Below are 24,271 nucleotides of genomic sequence, written 5' to 3'. Positions count from 1 at the left end.
GAAAAAGACGAGCAGAGCCGGAGCTTGTGAAATGCACCCGCTGCTGTGCACATGTCCCCCCCGCCCCCCCTTTAAGAGCCTTTTGAAAGAAGTGAGAGAAGTGATGCAGTGGTTTAGTGGGGAGTTTAGGGGCACATGGTTGAGAAAGTGAGGAGCAAGCAGCAAGTCAAGACCATTAGGACTGGGATGCATGATGGGAGATTGCAAGGGAAGGAAAGGGTTGGGCAATGGAGGTAAACAGGATACAGACCAGGACTGTCAGGAATGCATTTTCCAGTGTCTGAAAGGTATACAAGTTTTAGATTAATTGGAGCTTGTGATGGACGAGCGGGTAGTGCAGAGACATTGAAAAATCAATTTTTGATGGGCTGAAGGCATAAATTAGGGTTTCAGTGACAGAAGGATAGAGGCAGGTGCATAAACATCCAGTGGCATAGTGCAAGTAGGAGAAACAGGAAACTTTGGACCTTTTGGTTTTTTAAGCTTTTCTATCATTGGGGTTTTCCTTGCATCAAGTCTGGGTCTGCTGTAGACCAACTGATATAACGACTGTAGTGATCTGTCAACAGCCCCATTATCATTGTATGTTTAGCATGATGGTAGAAGGTGAAATATGGAGATTGATCTTTTCTCATTCTGAAATTCCTGTATTCAGAATGTGGAACAACACAGAGATAGAACGGTGTATGAAAGGATAGCTTGGGGTCAGACTAGCAAATCACTTGATCCAGACTGAGATGACAGCCAGGAAGGGCTGACGGAAATGGTGTTGGACATTTGAAAGCTCTACAGGAATCAAAACAAAAGGGATGGCTTTAGTTTAATCTCTGTTGGAAAATTAGATTCATTCAGACCTTGACGTTTTGTAGGAGGCAATGGGCTTCTGATGAAGCAAAAGTGGGAATCAACTCCTTTGGGGCCTGTGTTGCTCTTATTAGCCTTAGTTTTATTAGCTCTAATTCTGTCACCTTTGCTCACGAGTCGCCAGGTATCTTTCTGATCCCGCCACGTGGTTCAAGCTCTAGTTATGATTAATAAGACAGCACACCGCTTAGTAAGATTAAAATCAACGGTCATTTATTATGTACAGCAATAAATACTTACACAATAATCCTACTTTCTTAGACTACTACCTACCACTACTGGCCAATACTTAACTTTTGGGAATGGCCCACCAGGTCAGGGAAACGAATGGCTTATCGAATTGGGTCTGGCCTGCGGGATTCAAAGGCTGATACAGGTCGATGGCTAGGAGTCTCTATCGGGTAGCGATCGCTGGAGTCAAACTTACGGTTTCTGGTTGATGGTTCTTGCGAAGGTTGTGAGCAGGAGAAGAAGGGAGAGAAGGGTCGATCTGAACTTGGCCCCTATTTTTATCGTTCCCGGGGGCTTCCCGCCTCTCGGGGCGGACCTTGACCCTGGTCCCAAGTGATTGGACTTGTTCCCAATCACTGGGTTCGATATGCTCCAATAATGGGGCGATTCCTTGATCGGGGGGTGGTCGTTCACCTTTCTTTGTCTCGGCCACTGCTGGCGCCGAGAGGTCTGGATCGGCATTCAATTGCTAATATGTTGCAATTGTTCCCGGGGATAGCCGATTAAACTGCAGATGTCTGGGTTGATGTGCTGCTAATGGTCGTAGGTATCGATCTGGGCCGACTTCCCCAGAGCCGAATACGCTGTTCTGTCTGCAGCTGTCCGTTTGTGCCCTGTTGGTTGCTTTTCCCATCAGCCTTTTCGGATAGCCATTTTACATTGGGTTTTGGCCAAATTAATCGGGGATCAGCCATTTTAGGTGGCTACATTCCCTACTTGTGATCCTAACGCGAAGCGTGAAGGATCACATAAATTTTGTCCTTTCCGTTCCCTGACCGGGGGGGACACCTCCTACATGGCCACTACTCTGACCCTAGCTATGCACCAAAATATTTTTACCTAAACAATTCTAAGGGCGTTATGTCAGGCAGGGGCATGCATCTACAAAAATAAAAAAACTTGGAACATCTAATTTTACCTAAATACACTATACTCACCAAACATTGCATTATCCTATCTTCCTAAAACATACAATAATCATAACATTCAACATACTCTTTCCTGGCTTGGCAGTCAAGCTCAGGATAATACATTTTTTTGATTATGGGAGTTTTGTACATCTTTTATTTACAGAAAAACGCAAGTGCATGTTCTTTGTTATTGTGTTATAGGTTGCGAGGGTCGGGGGTCTGGTCATACCCGAATATAGGGGATCGGATCCGATATACCGGGGTTCGAGCGCGGTACGCTCTCCTTCTCCATTTGCGGAGGCGCATAGTCTGCACTGCACAGCAGAGTATCGCCAACGCTAACAGTGCTTCAATCACTTAGGACAGGGAGTACCAGGTTATGAACCTGTCACACCAGGAAGATGCAGTGTCGCTGGTGACTGGGCTTTGGGTACTGCGGGCCCGTGAAACATTAACGGCAGGGAGGTTTGGAGTAATGGGGTCCGCGTTCCCGCGCAACCAAATGTCCAAAAAAAAAGATGTTGAGCACGATGAAAGAAGTCCTCATGGCTGTCCTCTTTCTTTTTCTTTCTTTGTGTTCTCTGTTTTCTCCGGTCCTGGAGCTTCTGGAGTTCTGTAAAACAAGCATAGTATCTGTAACTACCTTGGTATAATATCCGGTACGTTAGTGTGTCTGTCCTTTTTGGGGCCAATTATACCCTTATAATTGGTCACTACGTGTGACTCCCTCATTTTTTTTTTCAAAACAAATTTTAGGACACGGCACACTTCCCAGTGAGGGCCAGTGCTGATTTACCATCCCAATGTTCCAGGATGTAAATAGCATGTGGCAGCAACCTAAAGGTCACCAAAAAAAACAACTTTTTGAAATGAAAATGTCAAATGAGGTGCGTATGGGCCGCGACGGGTAAGATTTGGATGCAGTCCCCGGGTAGGACGGCTACCAATGCCGTATCTCCCCTACCCGAGCGTGTTTGACCAACGGGGGGTCCCCGGGCAGGGCGGGTCTCACGCCGTTTCTCCACTGCCTGAGCAACCGACAAGAACGGGCAAAAATGTAGTCATCATGGTGAGGTTGCTGCTGTGATTCTACCCTCAAATCAGAACGGGCGTCTAATACTTGAACCAGTATCAGCTGAAAAGCTAGTTCCTCTGAACGAGCGTGTGGTCTGCTGACCAGGTATCTGCAGATAAGCTAGTTCCGCTGAACAAGCGTCTGGTCTGTTGACCAGGTATCTGTGGACAAGTTGGTACCGTTGAACAAGCGGGTGAAAAAAATTCTCCTGTCGGACGAACAACACTTAAACAAACGTACGAACAACATAAAACATCCTGCAGGTTCCATCAGGAAGGACGACACTTCTCCCAAGTGTCTCCTTTAAATCATCATGTGGACACCTCAGTTCTCTGTTGCGAACAGGGTCGCAAAAGGGTTGGTGGATTGGGGGTCCGACTCGAGGTCGTCCCCTTCTCCCGGGTGCCAAACTCTGGAGTGAATTAATGCTGAAAGGACTGCGTGGTGTGAGTTAGGGTTGCTTTCGTCGTTTCGGACGAGTCTGCAGGAGTTGTTGCGGTGCCAATGAGTTTCGTCGAGTTGTGTGGGGACAAAGTCGGGGTCGTCCGTGTGGTTCGGTGGTGGGGTTTGTTTAGAAAAGTGATCATGAAGGGATCACTGGAGTCGAAATCGGAGTCGCTGGCTTTGTGGGTCCGGTTGTATGGGGATAGTAGGGAGGCGTGCTGTGGCTATCGTCAGAGTCACAGTCGCTGTCTCTGCTGCTGCAGTCTGTGGGCGTTCCGGGGCGGAGTGTAGATTTTGGGGGTGGAGTCGAGGGCGAGTCCGTGTCTGGGCTGGACATGGTGGGGGTTGGTCTGGTTACGTTGGCTGTGGGCGGGGTGTGATCTGCTGTGTCAAGCATGACGTGGTGGGAGTGGTTTGACTGGGCTCCATAAGCCTTTAACTGGTTTATGTGAAACCACGCAGTCTTACCATTTGGGTATTTGATTTTATATACCGATGGGCTTACTCTATCCGTAATGGAGTACGGACCCGAGTATTTCGGAGACAGGAATGTGCTGGGGTTATACACAGACAACATCACTTGTTGTCCGATATCATACTCCGTTGCATGCACTGCCTTATCAAAACAGGCCTTGCTCTGTTTCTTTTTGGTGCCCAATTTAACTGCGGCTGCTAACTGAGCCGTTTTTACATTCGCAACTAATTGCTCAACGGCTTTCTCGTGGGTGAGGACCGTAACTTCAGGGTTGGTCAGGTCTAAACCTAACAAGTATTCTGTCCCTTTCATGGGGCGTCCGGTCATGAGAGTGTGTGGGGTGTAACCTGTGGAGGTGGAAACAGTGTTACACAAAAACATCAGCGCAAAGGGGAGGACTGAATCCCAAGTGGTGTTGTTCTGCTGGACCATTTTTCTGAGGGTAGTTTTTAGGGTCCAATTCATGCGCTCCACTATACCACTCGATTGTGGGTGGTACGCAATGTGAAATTTTTGGGCTATGCCAAATATCGTGAGGACGTTCTGCATGACACGACCCGTAAAGTGCGAACCTTGGTCCGATTCAATACTGCGGGGGAGTCCCCATCTTGTAAAGATGTGGTGGGTTAGGATCTTGGCTGTGGTTTTCGCGGTGTTGGTGCGGGTTGGAAATGCTTCCACCCACTTTGTAAAAGTGTCTATGACCACCAGAACATATTTATAGCCATTCCTGCTAGGGGGCAATGGACCTATAAAATCGATCTGGAGGTTAGTCCAGGGGCCGTTAACGGGTCGGGTGTGGCTGAGTTGTGCCTTTTTGGCATATCTATCTGGGTTGTTCTGTGCGCAGATGAGGCAATTCTCAATGTAATGGGATACATCGTCCTTGAGATTTGGCCACCAACAAAGCTGTTTGAGGTGGGCTGTAGTGGGATCGATTCCCTGGTGTCCGTGACCATCATGGAATAAACAGATTAATTGGTTCCTATCCTGCTCAGGAACTACATAAAGGGTGTCCTTTAACACCACTCCGTCATGTGTGGTTATCATATTTCTGTACCTCTCGTATGAGGCTGGAAAGTTCCCTTTCACTATCTCAGTGAGAGCGCTATCCTGCTTCTGGGCCTCTACTAGATCCTCGATCCTAGTCTGCGTGACCTGAACTGCACTCACTGGCGCACTCATTGGCGCGCTTTCGGGACGTTTCCAAAAGTACCCATGTCTGGATCCTGCCTTAGCCAGTGCGTCGGCTTTTACGTTTCCAGGGGGGGGGAGGAACGATGGTGGCTGCGGACTTTTATAATGCCAAAAGTCCTGTCCTTGGCTTTTTGCAAAATATGGCGGAGTAATGGGGCTGAGGGGAGGGGTTTCCCATCCGCGGAAACAAATCCTCTCGTTTCCCAGAGGGGCAGAAATTCAGTGAGGCTGTTGCAGACGTATAGACTGTCTGAATATATGTCTGCTGGGCTGGGGAAGGAATCTGGGTGCTCTACAATGTAGGCGATGGCCGCAAGCTCTGCCGCCTGCGCGCCTAAGTGTCCGGGTAATTTTAATGCGATTTCCTGGAGGGCGCGTCCCTGCGCGTCCTCAACATAAATCCCACAACCTGTTATGCGTTGCCCATCCAAGACTGTGGAAGATCCATCCACATAGATCCTAATGGGGTCACACGTGTCCGGGTGAAGGGGGCTCTGAGATGGAGTGGCTAGTTTTCTGGGGGGTGTTTTAGCTATAAAGGTGCCTGTATTATGGTGGGGCGAGATGATTTCACACTCATGGGGGGTTCCGGGGTACTGTAAATTGTCCGCTAAGTATGTGTGGGTCTTTGTCCGTTTTACTGTGATGTCGCGTCCCTGCAAGAGAAGGGTCCACCTAGCAGCGCGGATTTGGCTGACGGTACCGTCTTTAAGTCGTCCGTCTAGTAAAAGTTGGGTGGGGGTGTGCTCGGTCAAAATGGTGATGGGGTTCAGTCCGGTAATGTATGAAAAGTACTGGACTGCCCAGAAAACTGCGAGCAGGTGCCTCTCACAGGCTGAAAATCCCTGCTCCACAGCGTCTAAAATTCGGGAGGCATAAGCCACGGGTCTTAGCTGGTCATGCCGTTCCTGCAGGAGCACGGCTGAAAGGGTGCGGTCTGTGGTCGCTACCTCTATGGCGTAAGGGGAAAGCGGGTCTGGAACTTGTAGTGCGGGAGCGGCTATGAGTGCCTGTTTTAATGATTCCAGAGCATCCGTATGCTGCGGAAGCCATTCCCAGGGGGCTCCCTTCTTTAGGAGGTCTGAGAGGGGCGCTGCTTTGCTGGCGAAACCTTCGATGTGGTTTCGGCAGTAGCCAACCAGTCCTAAAAACGACCGGAGGGCTGAAACGTTCTGGGGAAGGGGCAATTTAGCGATCGAGTCAATTCTTTTGTGCTCGATCTCGCGTTTGCCATGTGTGATAATAGTACCCAAATATACCACTTTTTCTTCCAATATCTGGGCCTTTTTGGGGTTTACTTTACATCCAATGGAATGTAGTAATTCCAGGAGTTCGGACAGAAGCTCAATGTGCTCTTCCTTAGTGTCTGTCTGCAGTAGTAGATCGTCTACATACTGTACCAGACATTTGGGGTGAGAAAATTTAGCTAGTCCATTTGCCAGCTGTCGGTGGAAAATGGAGGGGGAGTTGTGGAAGCCTTGTGGCGGGCATGTCCACGTGTACTGCTGTGCTCTGAAAGTGAAGGCAAATTTATACTGGCACGCCTTTGCCAATGGAATGGACCAGAATCCATTACTGGCGTCCAAAACCGTGAAATATCGGGCATGGAGTCCCTGTTTGAGCATGGTCTCGGGACTTGTTGCTACGGTGGGGGCTGCTGCGGGGGTGACTTTATTGAGTTCCCGATAATCAATGGTCAAGCGCCATGATCCGTCGGGCTTTCTTACTGGCCAAATCGGGGCATTATTAGTTGAGGCTACCGATCTTAGGACGCCCTGCTCTAATAAGCTCTCTATAACCTTTAGGATTTCTCCCTCGGCTTCTAGGGGGAATCCGTACTGCTTTTGGGGTCTAGGGTCCGGTCCTGTTATTTGTACGGAGCCAGTCATCCATCCACAGTCGTGCTTGTGGGTCGCGAATGCTGCCCTGTTTTTTTGCAGGACTGCCCTAACCTGTCGGTCCGTGCTGTGTGGTGTGGCTGAACCAAAACTCGCCTACTGCGCTAACTTTGTTCATGTAGTCCCCTATGGTGAGCGTTGCGGGGGCTCTAGCGGATTTCACCATCTTCCAAACACACTGGTTGACTGGATCGAAAGATAGGTGGTGGGAATCCATGAAGTCGATTCCCAAAATGTGTTCTGCTGTTTGGGGCAGGTCGACTAAAACTACGGGGTGTTTTGTTCTAATGGTTCCGATTTGGATGGGTACAGGGGCTGTGATGTGTCCCTGCTGTGAGTGGCCTGTGAAGCCGCTGAGGTTGATAGTGGCTGTAGTGGGGCCACGTGTCCTGACCAAGGGTGGAGGAATTTATGGTGGTGCAGGACCCTCCTGTGTCCCAGAGAAGCTCGATAGGCTGTCCCCGAATTTTCGCTGTGACTACGGGTCGTCCTGACCTATCCCAAAGGGTATCGCAGACCCAACTGGGGGAGCCTGTACACCGTCAGTCCGTTCCGGTCAAGTCTGTCTGATCCTACCGGGCGCTAACACTATGTATGGGCTCTGCCTTTTTCTTACTGAGAGTGCCTGTCTGTTGGGCTCTCTGTGGCTTTTTAGGGGCATTGCACTCTTTGGCAAAATGTCCCAACTGTCCGCAGTTGTAACATTCTTGCGGTTTTGCTGGGGGGCTGCTCTTTCCCTCATTTACCCAGGCGGGGTTGTGAAGAGTGGTTCTTACTGCCTGCACGTCTGCGGCGGCTTGCTTTTCCTCGGGGGTTTTAGCGGCAGGTTTATTGTGAGCAGACTGTTCCCAAACGCGGGACAATCCTTTTACCACCCACTTCTCATTATGGTCATAATTACTACAGGCATTCTGTCCTGCCTCTGTTGCATGGGAGATAAGGGTGCGGGTCCATTTGGCCATATTATCTGGGGACAAATGGGCATGGTCTACCTTTCCGAAAACGGCTTCAAAGTGAATCCACAAGTGTCCTGCGAACGCTGTGGGGTGTTCAGACCTCTTCTGTCTGCACTTATTTAGGCCATCTACGGGGTCACCCCGGTTATACCCGATCGCATCCAGGATCGCGGTATGCATTTCTGCAAGGGTGCCTCCTCCTACGCTCTGTGGGTCGGGAAGGGCTGCTGCTACCGATGGGTCTAAGATTAGGACCATGAGCTTTACCTGCTCTTTCTCATCCAGGCCGTACAAGGTCACCTGGTGTTTGACGGTGGCAAAGAAATGGTGTGGGTCTGAAGCGGGGAGGAACGGTGTGATTTTTGCACACGCGTCCCGTAATTGGGTCACTGTGAGGGGGGTGGAATATAGGAATTCCGCCTCGTCTGATGTGGCGGTGCGGTGGGTTGTTACAGGGTTCATCGGAGCCTGAACTACCTGCTGTGTGGGGGGTGGGGCTTTCCCTGCGCACATGTTCCCTGAACATATCTCTGCGCTGTCTCCTGCAATTCTTCCCAATCAGGGCCGTCTTCCTGTTCTAAACTTTCCCCAAAGGTTTCTTGGAATCCCTTTTGGACAGAAAGCAGTGATTGCAGGTCTGCAATTTGCTTCCGGCACTTCGCATGGTCTATGGTGCTCTGCCTTTGTTCCGTGGTTGCAGCGTGGAGCGCTCTCAAGGCTGCCTTGAGATCACTACATTGCGTCTGTAGCGTCTCCACCTGCTTCTCTGTCTCTTTCTTTACCAGGATTGCACGCTGCGTGTCCTGATAAGCCTTTTCGTACTGGGACTGAAAACTACTCAAATGCGCCAGACAAAACTGGTGACCCCGTTTGGCGTCAGCCACCTTTTCATCCTTTCACCTTTTGCTGCCAATTTCCTCCTTAACTCTAAATTCTCTTTCTCCACCTCGCATACATCGACTTTACTCGTGCGATGTATGCCCTCTGCTTCTTTGCGGAGCGTCCTAACGGCCTCCTCTGTGCGTCGTAATTGTGCCAGTCAGGACACAAGCCATCGGCTTGCGAGCTTTTGTTAAATTCTTTTTGTGGATTTCACTCATGTTCTCCCACCAAGTATGCCCTATACTTCCGGGACCTGAGTCGTCATTATTACAGAAATCATTCCACATGGGCCATCCTTTGCCCTTGAGGTATTTCCTAATTTCCTCCTCCCAAATGGGACACTGTCCCACTCTACTGCTGCCGGTCGCTGCGACTGCACACACTTCGGAATTGTGAATTATTAACCAGAATCGCTTGAAGACATGTGGTTTTTTTTTTTTTGTTTCCAATTGGATTCTATTCAAATTTCTTGGGTTCTCCCGGAGTGGTTTTCCACTTCTAAATCGGGTCCCGGCGGAGTCGCCAATTTGTTGCTCTTATTAGCCTTAGTTTTATTAGCTCTCATTTTGTCACCTTTGCTCACGAGTCGCCAGGTATCTTTCTGATCCCGCCACGTGGTTCAAGCTCTAGTTATGATTAATAAGACAGCACACCGCTTAGTAAGATTAAAATCAACGGTCATTTATTATGTACAGCAATAAATACTTACACAATAATCCTACTTTCTTAGACTACTACCTACCACTACTGGCCAATACTTAACTTTTGGGAATGGCCCACCAGGTCAGGGAAACGAATGGCTTATCGAATTGGGTCTGGCCTGCGGGATTCAAAGGCTGATACAGGTCGATGGCTAGGAGTCTCTATCGGGTAGCGATCGCTGGAGTCAAACTTACGGTTTCTGGTCGATGGTTCTTGCAAAGGTTGCGAGCAGGAGAAGAAGGGAGAGAAGGGTCGATCTGAACTTGGCCCCTATTTTTATAGTTCCCGGGGGCTTCCCGCCTCTCGGGGCGGACCTTGACCCTGGTCCCAAGTGATTGGACTTATTCCCAATTACTGGGTTCGATATGCTCCAATAATGGGGCGATTCCTTGATCGGGGGTTGGTCGTTCACCTTTCTTTGTCTCGGCCACTGCTGGCGCCGAGAGGTCTGGATCGGCATTCAATTGCTAATATGTTGTAATTGTTCCCGGGGATAGCCGATTAAACTGCAGATGTCTGGGTTGATGTGCTGCTAATGGTCGCAGGTATCGATCTGGGCCGACTTCCCCAGAGCCGAATACGCTGATCTGTCTGTAGCTGTCCGTTTGTGCCCTGTTGGCTGCTTTTCCCATCAACCTTTTCGGATAGCCATTTTACATCGGGTTTTGGCCAAATTAATCGGGGATCAGCCATTTTAGGTGGCTACACCTGACACCAAATCAAGCACTATTTATTTTCTTTTTCATTTGTTTTTAACATAATAAATAAGAAAAAAACTGAAGAAATAGTAACACGTGTAGGCCAGATGTACCTTTGAGCCTGCTCAATCAATCAATGAGACCATAGATGATTTTTTATCTCAACTTCATTTTCCCGCCGACTCCCCCAAGAGCCCAAAATATTTTAGATATCAGCTTTGAATATAATCAATGGCTGAGGATCCGCAGTCCCACTAGTGTTGAGAATTTAAACACTCAAGAATATGCACAGGATTTTCTGGTTTGCAGGGTTTCTGGCCTCTCTCAAAACTGTACTGAAATTTCAGCCCAAATTAACTGTTCATGTCCTCAAAGGGGGTGAAATTAAAGCTTAAAAACTAAACCAGTGAGAGTCCCATCTGATCACAAGGAGCTTGTGTATGAACATTTGATATGACAGGATGGGTGACACCAGCAATAACCCTCTGATTTAATAGCTCACTGACTCGGAAATCGTGAAACACAGATGAAGATTGGCCTACTTGTTTGAGGTGCTGGGCAATTGCACCATAATCAGTAAATTCCCGAATGTAGGAATAATTCTTTTTTCTTTTTAAAGTGCTTTTATTTGCATTTTTAAAATTTTATATGTAAATAACACAATAAAACAATAAGCAAACCTCCAAATCCTCCCCCCCCCCCCCCACACAGCACAGCCCCCAATAGAGAGACCCCCCCCCCCAACCTAACAACTAACGGTGTCAGCTCTTTAAAGTACAGAATAAATGGCTGCCACCTCCGGTAGAACCCCTCAATTGCCCCCCTCACGGAGTACTTAACTATCTCGAGATATAAAAATTCCAAAAGATCCCTCAGGCATACTGAGGCACTAGGTGGAGAAGCTGATCTCCACCCCAGCAGCACCTGCCTTCGAGTAATCAGTGAGGCGAAGGCCAGGACATCTGCCCCCGCCCCAGTCTGCAGCTCTGGCTGGTCCGACACCTCAAATGTGGCCCCTAAGGCTCTGAGCTTCAATTCAATTTGTAGAATCACCGACATGGTGCTATAGAAGGGGACCCAGAACCCCATCAGCTTAGGGCATGATGAAAACATGTGTACATGATCTTCCACATCGCTCACACTCATCGTCCATACCCACAAGTAACCTCCTCATCCTGGATTTGGTCAAATGAGCCCTATGCACTACCTTCAACTATATCAACCCTAACCTCACACATGATGGTGTTGCATTCAACCTGCACAGATCCTCACACTACACCCCATCCTCCATCTCGGACCCCAATTCCTCCTCCCACTTAGCCTTCACCCACTCTGCAGATACTGCCTCTTCCTCCATAATCCTTCAGAAGATTCCCGACGTGCTCCTCTCCTCCGTCCCTGCCAGTAATAAAGCCGCTCCAACATTGAGGAAGGAGGCCCACAGGGAATGTCAGGAAGACCTTTTTTCAAAATTGTGAACCTGTAGGTACCTAAAACCATCTGTCTGTGAAAGCCCAAATTTCTCTGACAATTCTTCTATACTCGCAAATCGCCTCTCTAAAATCAAGTCCCTCGTTCCTTCCATCCCCTAAACCTAGCATCTAGCCTCGCCAACTCAAATAAATAGTTTGCACAGATCGGCGTCAACTTCGATACCACCAATTTAAAGCGTTGCCGAAACTGTCTCCATATCTTCAATGTGGAGACCACCACTGAGTTCGCTGAATATTTTCCCAGAGAAAACGGCGGCGAGGCCGTCTCTAACACGCTTAACCTGACCCCCTACACAATGTCAACTCCATCCGCACTCATACAGCCTCTGAACCCCACACCATCCCCAGCACCTTCTCCGCATTCACCCCCTAGTAATAATATATCATGTTCGGCAACGCCAAGCCAACTGACTGCCGGACCCTCTGGAGGACCATCTTCCGAATCCTAGCCACTTTACCCGCCCAAATAAAAGACAAAATAAATTTCTCTAACCCCCAAAAAGGATTTCGGCATAAAAAACACACACACTGGAACAGAAAAAGGAACCCCGGCAAAACATTCATTTTCACCAACTGCATTCTGTCTGCCAAAGGCAGAGGGTGTCTATCCCACCTCTGTACGTCTGCCTTAACCCTGCACTGAATGTAGGAATAATGGAAGAGGAAATATCAGATAGAGAATGAAAAGCTGAGAGCAGCAGGATGTGTCACTGCTTTGAATCATCCCTTTACAAAAAAAGAGTTTGGAAATCACTGCTCACGATGCTAACATTTGTAGAACATTCCTTCTGGTGAAAAACCAGATTAACAGCTCCAGTAAAAGAGCAAGGGACATCCTCTAAACATGTCATTTCGACAGCTAATCTATCTGAACAACCTACCTCATCTGCATTCCTCTGCTAGAATGTTCACGGATTTCCAACATCGCCTTCGTGGTTCTTCAAATAGACAGCGAGGTCAGTGCATTGCGATAGCAATGCCAACATGTAAACCCATACTCTGTAAAGATCTTTTTATATATAGAATCCTGAACTAGAGGGGTTCGGGTGGTTTATATATAGAATAATAGATATCCAGGAGCAAAACTAATTAAGAGGTTCATGCGGTCTATATATAGAATGACGGATACCCTGGAGTGAGTCACAGACTCGATTTAATGTTCAGTGTGTTTATATACAGAGTAACAGCTACCATGGTGTGTGTTACAAGCTCAAATTTAACTGAGGAATTTGGGTATGGGGAGGTGGGGTGGGGGAGTGGTGCGGTGGAGGATGCTACCTGGGAGACACTTACAGGTGGGAATCTAATCAAGGGTTTGCATTTTTTATATACTAAATAACAGGGGTGGGATTCTCCGACCCCCGCCGGGTCGGAGAATCGCCGGGGGTCGGCGTGAATCCCGCCCCGCCGCTCGCTGCCGATTTCTCCGGCGTCGTATTATTGGCGCGGATCACGTTGCGCGGTCGGGGGCAATTGGCAGTTGCCCCCCCCGGCGATTCTCCAGGCTCTGGTGGGCTGAGCGGCCGCCCGTTTTCGGTCGGTCTCGCTGGCGTGAAATACACAAGGTCCATACCGGTGGGACCTGGCTCTGAGGGCAGCCTGCGGAGTACTCGCGGGGGGGGGGGGGGGGGGGGGGGGGGTCATCCGGCCCCAGGGGGGTGGGGGTGAAGAGAGGCCCCCACGGTGGCCTGGCCCACCATCGGGGCCCACCGATCTGCGGGCGGGCCTGTGCTGTGGGGGCACTCTTTCCCTCCGCGCCGTCCTCTGTAAGGCCCCGCCATGGCTGGCGCGGGGAAGAAACCCCTGCGCAGGGATCACGCCAGCGATTCTGCGCATGCGCTAGAACACGCTGGCGCTCCCACGCATGCGCCACCTCGCGCCGGCCGGCGGAGGCCCTTCGTCGCCGGTTGGCGCGGTGCCAACCACTCCTGCGCCAGCCTAGCCTCTGGAGGTGCGGAGGATTCCGCACCTTCCGGGCGACCTGATGCCGGAGTGGTTCACGCCACTCTTTGGCGCCGGTACGGCCCGCCCGCCAGTTGGGGGAGAATCCCGGCCCAGATTTCTGGGAGTGTAGGCAGATTATCAGAATGGCTATAAATATAGTGAGGGAAATATGCAACAAGACCTGGGTGTCCTTGTACCCCCGTCGCTGAAAGTAAGCATGTAGGTACAGCAGGCGTAAAGAAGGCGAATAGTATATTGGCCTTCACAGTGAGAGGATTTGAGTACAGGAGCAGGGATATCTTGATACAATTATATAGGGCCTTGGTGAGACCATACCTGGTGCATTGTGCGCAGTTTAGGTCTTTTTATCTGAGGAAGGATGTTCTTGCTATTGAGGAGTACAATTAAAAAAATATATAAATTAAGGGGCAATTTATCGAGGCCAATCCACCTACCCTGCACATCTTTTGGGTTGTGGGGGTGAAACCCATGCAAACACGGGGAGAAAGTGCAAACTCCACATGACAGTGACCCAGAGCCGGGATCGAACCTGGGACCTTGGCGCCATGAGGCAGCAGGGTTAACCCACTGCGCCGCCGTGCTACCCTTTGCGGGAGTACAATGAAGGTTTCCCTTACTGATTCCTGGGATAGCGGGACTGATAGATAAGGAGAGATTGAATCAGTTGGGATTATACTCGTTGGAGTTTGGAAGAATAAGGGAGGAATCTCATAGAAACCTAAAAAATTCTAACTGGACCAAACAGGGTAGAATCAGGAAGGATGTTCTCGAGGATGGGGGAGTCCAGAACCAGGGGTCACACTCTGAAGGGAGAAAGTAGACCACTTAGGACTGAGATAAGGAGGAATTTCTTCACCCAGAGAGTGGTGAACCTGTGGATTTCGCTACCAGAGAAATTAGTTGAGGCCAAAACATTGTGGGCGCGATTCTCCACTCCCACGCCGGTTGGGAGAATCGCCTGGGCCGCCGAAATTTCCGGGGACGCCGGTCCGACGCCCTCCCGCGATTCTCCCGAGCGGCGGGAACGGGCCAGTCGAGTTTTACGGGCCGCAGGCCGGAGAATCGCCGGAGATACCCAAAATGGCGATTCTCCGGCACCCCCGCGATTCTGAAGCCCGGATGGGTAGAGCGGCCAGGCCAAAACGGCGGGTTCCCCCCAGCGCCGTCCACACCTGGTCGCTACAGTCGTGGGCGGTGCGTGAACGCTGGGGGGGGCGGCCTGTGGGGGGTGAGGGGGGATCCTGCACCGGGCTTCACCTTGAATGTGGGGTGGCCCGCGAGCGGTGCCCACCGATCGTCGGGCCATCCTCTCTGAAGGAGGACCTCATTCCTTCCGCGGCCCCGCAAGATCCGTCCCCCATCTTCTTGCGGGGCGGATTTGGACAGGACGGCAACCACGCATGCGCGGGTTGGCGCCGGCCAACCCGCGCATGCGCGGATGACGTCCGTTATGCGGCGCCGGCTAAGTTATCTATTCGGCGCCGCTTTTACACGGGCGACAAGGCCTGGCGCGGGTAGATGATGCGGCCCCGATACTGGCCCATTGACAGGGTCTGAATCGGTCGGGACCGGGGCCGTTCCGCGCCGTCGTGAACCTGGACGGCGTTCATGACGGCGCGGCCACTTCAGCGTGGGAGTGGAGAATCGCGCCCTGTATGTTTACAAGAAGGAGTTAGATAGAGCTCTTGGGGCAAAAGGGATTAAAGGATATTGGGGGGGGGGGGGGAAGAAAGGCTGGAACATGGTAATGAGTTGGATGATCAGCAGTGGTCATAATGAATTGTGGAGCAGGCTTGAAGGGCTGAATGACCTACTCCTGCTCCTATTTTCTATGAGGTACAGGCTCTGGTCTAATTGATATATATATAAAAAAATAACTCTGCCTCCCGGCCCTGGGTCACTGTCCGAGTGGACATTCTCCCCATGTCTGCGTGGGTTTCACCTCCACGACCCAAAGATGTGCAGGTTAGGTAGATTGGTCACGCTAAATTGTCCCTTAATTGGAAAAAAAATAATTGGGTACTCTGAAATTTTTTTAAAAAGTAACTCTGGTGTGGTGTATACTGGTCTGCCAATTCACCTTGAGTGCATTTCATGCCACTAATCAAGGCCAGTTTCACTCCATAGAGCCCAATGAAAAACCCAATTTGGGATTTTCTCCTGAATTTTAGTGGAAACCCAGGAGAAGTAGCGTTAGTAACTGCTATTAGCCATTTCTCTTCTGCCAAAGCTATAGTGTACAATGCCGATGCTTTTGCGAGGAAGCATGGGCTGGGGGTTGGTTAATTGTGTTTTGTATTATGTATGTGGTCTGGATGTTATTGGAGAGGGCTTGTAGTTTTTGGGATTTGTTGGGGTTTATTTTACCAGTTTGCATTTTATTGTTCTTGTATACAAAGAACAGTAGGATGGGTGTTTCATTAAAGTTGGGTGTGGACGGGTGACTGGTTGTTATGGTTATTTATTTTTATATGTCCTGGACAGGAGTTGCCCTGCTAGCTGTAGCAGTTTGCTAACGGGAGTGATGCGGTGAGGGTAACTGCAGCTCATTATCTTTTTTTTAAATTTAGATGACCCAATTCTTTTTTTCCAATTAAGGGACAATTTAGCATGGCCAATCCACCTACCCTGCACACCTTTTTGGATTGTGGCGGTGAGACCCATGCAGACACGGGGAGAATGTACAAACTCCACACGGACAGTGACCCGGGGCGGGATTCAAACCCGAGTCCTCGGCGCCGTGAGGTAGCAGCGCTAATTACTGCGCCGCCCCGCAGCTGATTATCTTACTACAGGTTTTAGATAATGAGCTTCAGGATTTGGTTTTGTGTTGGGGATAGATGAGGTAGGGGTTTGGGGTTGTTATTCGCCTTTTGACTGTTTGTTTGAGCCTCTTTTGTGAGGGGATCCCAATTCGGCTGGTAACTTGGAATGCGAGGGGATTGAATGACCGTGAAGAGGTAGAGGATATACGCTCATCTGAAGAGTTTGAATGCTGATGTGCTGTTTTTGCAGGAGAGCAATTTCATAGAATTTACAGTGCAGAAGGAGGCCATTCGGCCCATCGAGTCTGCACCGGATCTTGGAAAGAGCACCCTACCCAAGGTCAACACCTCCACCCTATCCCCATAACCCAGTAACCCCACCCAACACTAAGGACAATTTATCATGGTCAATCCACCTAACCTGCAGATCTTTGGACTGTGGGAGGAAACCGGAGCACCTGGTGGAAACCCACGCACACACGGGAAGGATGTGCAGACTCCGCACAGACAGTGACCCAAGCCGGAATCGGACCTGGGACCCTGGAGCTGTGAAGCAATTGTGCTATCCACAATGCTACCGTGCTGCCCAGATTTGCGGGTTAGTAGACCGGACACAGTGTTGCGAATTGTGTTTCTCTTAATTTGGCTATGAAGGTGGTGGCCAGTATGGTCGCCTTCCTTAATTCTAATTACGTTTCGCTCTAGAGTCGCCAGGTATCTCTCGATACCGCCACGAGGTTCAAAACTGAATACTGATAAAAGACTCGATACACAAGTTAGTAAGTTCAAACTCAATGCTCATTTATTTACACGCACAGTCAAATATACTCATGAATAAAACTCTACAAACTAAACTATCACTACTGCTAAAAGCTTATACTTAGCTTTGGGCGCCCACTCAGTCAGAAGAACAATGGCCGTTGTTTGGTTCTGAGGCTGCTGGGGTCAAATTGGTACGGAATAACAGCCAGGAGCGTCTGTCTGGTAGCGTGCGTTGGCCTTGGACTTACTTGTTCTGATGTTGCTGGTGGGCAGGTCTCTCCTTGGTGAGAGCCGGAGCCACAAGAGAGCGATTCTCTCTTGGGGGATTCTTCTTATACCCAAAAGGGGCATCGCACGCTTTTGGGCGGGCCTTGAACTTGGCCCCAATTAATTGGCCCGTTTCCCAATCGTTCCCATCGATTTCCTCCAATAGAGGGGTGGGTGCCCTGATTGCTGGGCGTATCCTAGGTGGCCGTTGGCCTGCTTTGTTCTGGTCTCCTCTGGCGCCGGGGTGTCTGTCTTGGTATTGTTTACTTAAATGTTACCTTTTTGTTCCCGGGGATGGCTCATTAGTATGGAAATGGTTTGCAGTATCGATCTTGGCTGGGAGCTATGGCTCCAATCAACAGACAAACCTTGCACCTGCTTGTTTTCTCAGTATTGTTCATTTTCCCTGCAATCTTTGCAAAGTGTCCATTTTGTAATCGGGAAGTGGCCATCCCAGATGGCTACAACAGCTACGAAAGGGTTGGGTGGGACAGGTATTCCACTCGGGATTTGCTGGTAGGGCCCAGGGACCACAGTATTAATAAATAAAAGGGTTTCTTTCTCGACTGTTAATATCCAAATGGGAGACACGTGATTATCAGTGGGTGTTTGGCAGGCACCTTGGTGGTTCTCGTGATCGTGTGTGCTGCGAATTGGGATCATATAGATTACCTTAATAAATTACGATAAAACCATAAGACATAGGAGCAGAATTAGGCCACTTGGCCCATTGCGTCTGCTCTGCCATTTAATCATGGCTGATATGTTTATCATCCCCATTCTCCTGACTTCTCCCCATAACCCCTAATCCCCTTAATAATTACTGGCCTTTATTCCTGATTTTGATTCACATCAGCTAATGGGTTGAAGGGTTATGGAGAACGGGCAGGACAGTGGAGTTAAAACCAGGATGAGATCAGTTATGATTGATTGGCGGAGCAGACTCGATGGGCCAAATGGCCTAATTCTGCTCTTATATCTTACGAACTTATAAGAAGCTGGTAGACTCTATCCTTGAGGTGGACTGCCAGTGTTCGATTGCCCCTGCACCGGAGTTGCTGGCATCTAGGAAGAAATTGCAGACTGAATTTGAGCTACTCTCAACGGGTAAGGCGGTGAGCCAGCTGTGATGCTCGAGGACCTTTCATGAATATGGGGAGAATGCTAGTCGTCTTTTAGCGAATCAGCTGAGGTGGCCTCCAGGGAGATTGTCCAGGTGTGGGACTCAGTTGGCAGGTTTGTTTCTGCCCCAATGCAAGTTAATGCAGTGTTTGAAGAGTTTTATCAAAGGCTATACATATCAAAGCCCGTAGAGGAGAAGTTGCTCATGATGCAATTTTTGGATGAGTTGAGCTTCCCGGAAGTGGAATATTTTCTGATGAGCCTCCTGGGGAGGGGGAGTGGGGGTGAGTCGATCTGGGGTTGTTGCCTTTTCGCCTTGTCAGATCTAGCTTTTGCTATCTGGGAATCTGGGTGCCCCATGACTGGTACTCACTTCGTAAATTTAATTATGCCACGCTGGTGAGTGGGGAGCTGATTTTCAGAAGTGGGGGTAACCTCCTCCTGTCCTTGGTAGGCAGGGTACAGGCAGTTAAGGTGAACATCCTTCCAATATTTTTGTTTCTTTTTCAATGTCTCTCTATCTTTCTTCCCAAATAATTTTTTGCAAGAATCGATAAGTTTAAAAAAAAAAAAAAATTTAGAGTAGCCAATTCATTTTTCTCCAATTAAGGGGCAATTTAGCGTGGCTAATCCACCCAGCTTGCACATTTTTGGGTTGTGGTGGCGAAACCCACGCAAACACGGGGAGAATGGGCAATTAACGGACAGTGACCCAGAGCCGGGATCGAACCTGGGACCTCGGCGCCGTGAGGCCGCAGTGCTAACCCACTGCACCACCGTGCTGCCCGAGAATCGATAAGTTGACTATTTCTTTAATTTGGGCGGGTAAAACCCGAGGATTCATAGGGTGTTTCTGCAGAGAGAGAGAGACAGTCGGGGGGGGGCTTAGCCGTACCTAATTTGTTATTCTATTGTTGGGCAGCCAATATTGAAAAAGTGCTGGGTGGTTTAAGGCTCAGATTTCTACATGGGGGCAGATGGAGGCGGCTCTTGTCATGGTTCTAGTTTGTGGGCCATGGTAACTGCCTTGTTTCCCTTTTCTCCTTGCAAAATTTACCTTGATCCCGGTGGTGGTGGCAACGCTGAGGGTTTGCAGATAGTTAAAGCAGCATTTTAGGCTCCGCTCCATGTCGTTATTAGCTCCTATCTGTAGGAATCACTGCTTTGTGCCAGTGGATTTGGACTTGTGGTTTGAGTCCTGGGGGAGGGAGGGGCTGGAGAGGTTTAAACATAGAACATAGAACAGTACAGCACAGAACAGGCCCTTCGGCCCTCGATGTTGTGCCGAGCATTGTCCGAAACCAAGATCAAGCTATCCCACTCCCTGTTATTCTGGTGTGCTCCATGTGCCTATCCAATAACCGCTTGAAAGTTCCTAAAGTGTCCGACTCCACTATCACAGCAGGCAGTCCATTCCACACCCTAACCCTCTCTGAATAAAGAACCTACCTCGGACATCCCTCCTATATCTCCCACCCTGAATCTTATAGTTATGCCCCCTTGTAACAGCTACATCCACCCGAGGAAATAGCCTCTGACCGTCCACTCTATCTATCCCCCTCATTATCTTATAAACCTCTATTAAGTCGCCTCTCATCCTCCTCCGTTCCAAAGAGAAAAGCCCTAGCTCCCTCAACCTTTCCTCATAAGACCTATCCTGCAAACCAGGCAGCATCCTGGTAAATCTCCTTTGCACCCTTTCCAATGCTTCCACATCCTTCCTATAATGAGGTGACCAGAACTGCACACAATACTCCAAATGTGGTCTCACCAGGGTCATGTATAGTTGCAGCATAACCCCGCGGCTCTTAACTCAAGCCCCCTGTTAATAAACGTTAACACACTATAAGCCTTCTTCACGGCTCTATCCACTTGAGTGGCAACCTTCAGAGATCTGTGGACATGAACCCCAAGATCTCTCTGTTCCACCACATTCCTCAGAACCCTGCGTTGACCCTGTAATCCGCATTCAAATTTTTTCGACCAAAATGAACCACCTCACACTTATCAGGGTTAAACTCCATCTGCCATTTTTTGGCCCAGCTCTGCATCCTATCAATGTCTCTTTGCAGCCTACAACAGCCCTCCACCTCATCCACTACTCCACCAATCTTGGTGTCATCAGCAAATTTACTGACCCACCCTTCAGCCCCCTCCTCCAAGTCATTGATAAAAATCACAAATAGCAGAGGACCCAGCACTGATCCCTGTGGTACACCGCTGGTAACTGGTCTCCAGTCTGAAAATTTTCCATCCACCACCACCTTCTGTCTTCTATGTGATAGCCAGTTACTTATCCAATTGGCCAAATTTCCCTCTATCCCACACCTCCTGGTTTCGACCATGGGGAACCTTATCAAACGCCTTACTAAAATCCATGTATACAACATCAACTGCTCTACCTTCATCTACACATTTAGTTACCTCCTCAAAGAATTCAATGAAATTTGTGAGGCAAGACCTACCCTTCACGAATTTGTGTTGATTATCCCGGATTAAGCTGCATCTTTCCAAATGGTCATAAATCCAGTCCTTCAGGACCTTTTCCATTATCTTCGCTACCACCGAAGTAAGACTAACTGGCCTATAATTACCAGGGTCATTCCTATTCCCTTTCTTGAACAGAGGAACAACATTCACCACTCTCCAGTCCTCTGGCACTATCCCAGTGGACAGAGAGGACCCAAAGATCAAAGCCAACGGCTCTGCAATCTCATCCCTTGCCTCCCAAAGAATACATGGGTATATCACATCTGGCTCAGGGGACTTGTCGACCCTCAGGTTTTTCAAAATTGCTAATACATCCTTCCTCAGAACATCTACCTCCTCCAGCCTGCCCACCTGAATCACACTCTCATCCTCAAAAACATGGCCCCTCTCCTTTGTGAACACTGAAGAAAAGTATTCATTCAACGCCTCTCCTATTTCTTCTGACTCCATGCACAAGTTCCCACTACTGTCCTTGACCGGCCCTACCCTCACCCTGGTCATTCTTTTATTTCTCACATAAGAGTAAAAAGCCTTGGGGTTTTCCTTGATCCGACCCGCCAAGGACTTCTCATGCCCCCTCCTAGCTCTCCTAAGCCCTTTTTTCAGTTCATTCCTTGCTACCTTGTAACCCTCAAGCGACCCTACTGAACCTTGTTTTCTCATCCTTACGTACTCTTCCTTTTTCCTATTCCTTTTTCCTCTTGACAAGACATTCAACCTCTTTTGTGAGCCTCACACGGCTATTTCCTCCCTGCCTGACAGGGACATGCCTATCAAGGACACGCAGTATTTGTTCCTTTAACAAACTCCACTTTTCATTTGTGCTTTCCCTGACAGTTTGTGTTCCCATCTTATGCTCCCTAATTCTTGCCTAATCGCATCATAATTACCCCTCCCCCAATTATAAACCTTGCCCTGCCGTATGGCCCTATCCCTCTCCATTGCAATAGTGAAAGACACCGAATTGTGGTCACTATCTCCAAAGTGCTCTCCCACAAACAAATCTAACACTTGGCCCGGTTCATTACCCAGTACCAAATCCAATGTGCCCCCCCCCCCCTTCTTGTCGGCCTATCCACATATTGTGTCAGGAAACCCTCCTGCACACACTGTACAAAAACTGCCCCATCCGAACTGATCGATCTATAGAGGTTCCAATCAATATTTGGAAAGTTAAAGTCACCCATGACAACTACCCTGAGACTCCACACCTATCCATAATCTGCTTTGCAATTTCTTTCTCCACATCTTAGGGATATGTTTGTGGAGGGTAGGTTTGTTGCAAAAATTCCAGCTCCTGCGGTCTAATTTTTAAAAAACGTAGCTACAGGTACGTGATTTCCTACGCAAGGAGATCTTGTTGTTTCTGTTAGCACCTTCATCCTCTCTCATGAATAGGATTCTATCTTTGGCTGAAGTGGGTGAGGGTAAGATTTCAGATATCTACGGTCAGATCCTGTCTGCTGAGCAGGCTCCGCTGGAGGAGGCGAGGAGGAAGTGGGAGGGGGAGCCGGGTCAGGTTTTTGAGGAAGGGGTGTGGAGTGAGGCTGTACACACGGTCAACTTGACCTCCTCTTGTGCTCGGCTCAGCTTGATTCAGTTTGAGATGGTGCACAGAGAGCACCTGATTAGGACTACATTGAGCGGTTTCTTTTCTGGGGTAGAAGACAGGTGCATTTGGTGTTCTCGGGGTCCAGCAAATGTTATGCTCTGGTCCTGTCCGAAACTTGTCGGCTTTTGGATCTCCTTCTTTAATACCATATCAGGAATTCTTGGTGTCGAACTGGAGTCTTGGCCGCTGGTGGCCACTTTCAGGGTGTTGGACTTACCAGTGCCGCAGACAGGGTCGAAGGTGGATGTCCTCGTTTTCGACTCGTTGATAGCCCGGAGGCGACGTCTGCTGGGATAGAGTTCTCCCACTCCACCATTGCCTTGACATGGCTGGGTGATCTAATGGATTTCCTATACCTTGAAAAGATCAAGTACACCATGAGAGGATCAGTAGATGGGTTCAACTCGAGATGATAGCCATTCATTTCCTTTTTCAGAGAGTTAGTCACCATCGGCTATTAGATGGGGAGGGGGATTATTAGGTCTTAGTTGGGGTTTTCTTTGTTTTGAGTTATAGGGAGAAGGGCTAGGGGTTAGTAGGATTGATAGTGGTTGAAATGTGTTATTTTTGTACTGTATCTGTATTTGTTTGCTGAATATTGTGGTGTTATTTTGAAATATTGACAAACCCTTTTCTGTAATAAAAATATTTTTAAAAAGAGAATTATCTCTAACATTTGACTGTCCCTTCACATGAGGACTAAATTAGGTTTTGACTTTCCATGTCGAATGCCACAGGAGGTAGTGTAGGTGTGGTTTGTATTTATATACACACACGCGTAACATTACAGGCCTGACCATTGTAATTGCACAACATGGAGATATTCACACAGGGTTATCTTCACTGCACTCATTTCCCTCAATCAGCTCTTGTCATCAGGCAAAAGTTTCAACTGATCTGACCTGTGGCTTTGCTGTAATTCTCAGTGCCATTCTCTCCATATTTTTTTCAAATGATGGAAGCCAGAAGCTGGCCAATGGCTAGGAACAACAGCATCGCCCAATTATAGTACACCTACTGTCCTCTTGGCTGAGAAACTGTCTGCATGGCACATTCACACACTGAGTATTCACTAAATGAACATGAGGCAGCTCCCATAACTGTTTTCCAATGCTTGTAAGGACTGACATCAAAAAGTCCCTGAACTTAATTTTGATTTTCATTGTCCAGGAAGGATGTGTAGTTATGTTATAATTCACAGCAATCTATGGCATTCCATGACAAATAGCTTCATTTGAGGGGCTGATCATAGTTCAATTACCCTGCCACTGACTGATAACAAATCCTGTCACTGCAAAATCATAACCAAATCCAGATTAGTAAGGGTCACACAAATGTATTACTTTTGTTTATGGAGTGCCCACATAATCAATGATTCACCATTGGATGTCACAGGCCTATATCGTTCCATCTGTCCCCTCCCTAGAAATAATAACACCTGCTCTTGATACTTTTCTGGGCC

The 24,271-nt window shown here is 48.8% G+C and overlaps 1 protein-coding gene and 1 long non-coding RNA gene across 9 annotated transcripts in view; one reads left to right on the top strand and one right to left on the bottom strand.

Moving 5' to 3' along the window:
• srl (sarcalumenin) overlaps positions 1-24,271 on the top strand; it is a 158,507-nt gene that overhangs the window by 91,415 nt on the left and 42,821 nt on the right. The gene's annotated exons all lie outside the window — the stretch shown is intronic.
• Positions 1,056-12,973, bottom strand: LOC140394300 (uncharacterized). Its single transcript, XR_011935847.1, has 2 exons — positions 12,708-12,973; positions 1,056-2,619 (listed from the first exon to the last, which is right to left on the bottom strand). It is a non-coding gene; the product is annotated as an uncharacterized lncRNA (long non-coding RNA).

The sequence above is a fragment of the Scyliorhinus torazame genome, chromosome 17, assembly GCF_047496885.1.
Source record: "Scyliorhinus torazame isolate Kashiwa2021f chromosome 17, sScyTor2.1, whole genome shotgun sequence".
Lineage (NCBI taxonomy): Eukaryota > Metazoa > Chordata > Chondrichthyes > Carcharhiniformes > Scyliorhinidae > Scyliorhinus > Scyliorhinus torazame.
This window is presented reverse-complemented; position numbering and strand designations above follow the sequence as displayed.